Consider the following 3745-nt stretch of genomic DNA (forward strand, 5'->3'; position numbering starts at 1 on the left):
ATGTCATTACAGAGCTAGCTAGTACATGTAAGGGGAAAAGCTAATTAAGAATATGTTCTGATCAGATGGATGCATTTACTTGACTGCAATAATGCGGGGTTTCTTACTGATGTTAGTTTAATGTAATTAGACTATTAGCTCTTTAGGACTGGTATAGGGACCTGATTCTGATCTCATTTGAAATGGATTTTGTGCCAGTGTAGTACCATCAGTTTAAACTTAATTTTCATTTACACTGATGCAAGTGAGATCAGAATTGGCTCCCTTCTTCTTTTAATGGTCAGTGAAATACTATGTATATTTATGGCAGCATATCAATAAGATAGTTATAACAAATATAGGCCAGTCACTGATTTTTATTTATTCTAGTTTATTATGGTGATGAGTACAGTATAAAATGGTTGCTAGTCAGATTTTGAATTAGTTGTCCTTTGTATAAGGAAGGGGTTACAGCAGATTATTGACATTAGTACTGGATTTTACTCTCCTCCTGTCAAACTTTGAAAGTCACAAAAAGTACCTCATGCATGTGACATCCACTGACACACACAGCATCAAAGGAAAGGAAGAATCACATTCATTGTGAGGTGTCTTCTTCGGTGAACATTTAAGAGTATAATAGTACATTTGATACACAAAGATTTTCTATATGTATAAAGAGAAGGAAAGCTAGAATGGAATCTTGCATATAACTAATCTAAGTGTTTGTCAATACACAAGTTTGTACCAGTTATAGCTATACCAATATAGTTAAAGTGGTATAGTACACCTCTCTAATGTGTTAGAAAGGTGCTTTCTCCTGGTACAGCTATTTCAATATGGAAAGGGAAATAAACTATACTGGTATCAGGCACTTTTATACTGATTTAACTCCCTACATTAGGGGTAGTACTAGTTTAACTGTTGTGGTTTGAAAAAATCTCACCCCAAAAAAAATAGTTGTACCAGTAAAGAAACTTGTTTCTACACCAGCCCAAGAGTAAAAATATACTTTGGCGAGTATAAACTAGGCTCAATAAAGAACAATGACGTTTCAGAATGAGATGTAGAGTCTGATTCTGATCTCAAATCAATTTAACACTGGTACAACTCCATTGACTTCAGAGCCCTTGATTTAGGCTCCCACCCTGCAAAGCACTTAACTTGTGTGTGTGTGTGTGTGTGTGTGTTTGTTTTAAGCATGTGGGTGGCTTCAATGCACTATTTATATTACTCTGATACTTTGAGCAAAACACTTAAATGTGATTAAATTAATCGGTTGGGATCAAAATGATCTTGCATGGACAGAGATGGAGACGATAACCTAGTAAGTCTTTTCCACCTCTAACTTCTATGATTCTTTGCCCTGACAGCTATGGTCACTTCCATCATTTGGAGGAAAATTTAAAGTTGAAGTTCTGACCAGTTCTGGCCACTTAAGATCCCATGGCATTTTCCCCCAGCAGTAAGTTTTTGCTCTCATGCCATAGCCAAATTCTAGTTTGGATATATTAAATTCTGTTTACCTAAAATGCCTGAAGTCACAATTGGATATTGTATTTAGCAATGGCTCTTGCTGTTTGTTTGTTTTTCTAAATTGATATCAAGATAGAATACGTAGCCAGTCAGACTTTAGACACTTGTTGCTATAAGTATTCCAATTTTGTATTCTTGATCACCAGGGCAATATTAAAAATGGCTTACTTGGGATTTTCTATTTCTGACTTAATTATCCTTAATCAAAACCCCTGTCAATTTGTATAAGCTATGGGAAGGACAGAGCCACAGCACAATTGAAGGCTCTGATGTCATTGACAAAGCTAGTTCCCAGAATAAACGCAATTACAAACTGTATAATCCCTGATTTATTTCTCCCATGAAGAATTAGGAAATAACTAGACAGCCACTTTCACTTCTCCTGGATTAGGAAATAGATGCAAGGACTCACTTGCAGAGTATGGTGTTGTACTGTAAAGAATAGATTGCTTTCTGGTGTGCAGCTGATATGATCACAATGTAATGTAGGCTTATTGGAAATCCTGAACCAATACTCTTCACCAAGAATAGTCGGCTCCCTCTGAGCCATACTTTTCTCCGTGGAAATCTATGTGTATCCAACTCAGGAAAAAAGAATGACAAAGCCAGATACAAAGAAGTCTCCAGCGAAGTCAACTTCATCTAATCGGAGACACTCTGTCGGTGCAAATCTGACAGTAAGTATGGACTAACTATAGCTCTCTTTCCCAAATGGAGAAAGGATAAACAAAACACTTTGGACTTTAATCTGTTTATAGAATTTGATATTTGCCTTACAAAATATCAAACGGTTCAAATTCCCTAGGGTCTTTCAGTCTAATTTCCTTTGAGAACAATGTGCTAGGACATTAGCAAGTTAAACTTCCATACAACTATTGTTAGACAAAATAATAACCAGGGGCATGTATCTGGCCTCACTTACACTGGTTTTACATCTGCATATCCCCATTGGCCCTGATTCTCCCATCTTGTATAGCCATCTTACACCTGTGAGTATGAAGTGCTACCCATTCTGTTTTGATAGTGTTTTATGCCCACCCTGCAAAGGGGTGACTTCAGTTGTGACTCCTGCTTTACACCGATCTGAGAAGAATCAGGCCTCTTATGAAATACACTTTTACTAGGAGTAAAACTTTCTATTTTCGGACCATGCTGAATATTTCAAACATCATTTCTCTCAATAAATCTTATTTACAATAGTTCTATCCTTTCCTAGCACCAAACTCTCTTCTGTTTCCTAAGCATAAAAAATAGGGTGAACTCCTCTTGGTTACACCAGATAAACCCAAAGTAGCACATTGAACTCAGAGGGATTACTCCAGATTTACATGCATACCTGACTGCAGCATTTTCTTTGTTTGGTCTCTGAAAAAGCTAACCTCTGGTGAGGTGCACATTTGGTCCATATCTATAACAGCATACTTGACTGTGCCTAATGGTATGTTGCTATGCTACAAATGCACTATCTGCTTACTGTATGCAAGTAGAAAGCTATCAGATATTAATCCTATACGAAACTGATAATTTAAAAATCTAAAGATGCCCCCCAAAAAGCTTTAGACAGATGGATCACTTGCCTTTCCCCATTTAAGAAAAATAGTCTTCTTTTTTAGATGATAAAAAGCACTCCATGTTCCCCAAGCAATGTTAATAGCACAAGACAGTGTATAGTAGATTCAAATTTGCTTTCATAAACCTTCCTACACAGTACATATTCCCATGCACTTTAAGGAAGAAAACGTCACCATTTGACAAACATGAATCATCTCTGGTGAACACCACTGTGTTTATTATAAAAGGAAAAAAGTCCTCATGCACTTTCGCTCGTATTTAAAGCAATCTCTGATTATAAACAATGTGTAAGCAGCTGGTACCAGTGAGCTACCATTAGCTACTAACATTAGAGGGAGCACTTACACCTCTGGAGGGACATGGACTCAAATGTATTAAGACAGATGAGTACTATTGTTTTAGAAGTTTAGATTCTGTTTTTACGATGTTGCAGTACATTGCATTAGAGTATGTAATGAAAAATCCTACTTATGTTATGTTGACCTACATTAGTATGCCAGTGTGTGTTAATTGGGTTACATTTGGCTATGTAATGATGGTGCCATAATATAAAGCAACCACTGTAGTCTGTGTGTGGCAATAAAAACAATGATCTGATAACTTATCCAGTTAGAAATCCTGGCCTTGAAACACATAGGTGTTTCTACTGATCACACCG

This window comes from Emys orbicularis, chromosome 8 (genome assembly GCF_028017835.1).
Source record: "Emys orbicularis isolate rEmyOrb1 chromosome 8, rEmyOrb1.hap1, whole genome shotgun sequence".
Lineage (NCBI taxonomy): Eukaryota > Metazoa > Chordata > Testudines > Emydidae > Emys > Emys orbicularis.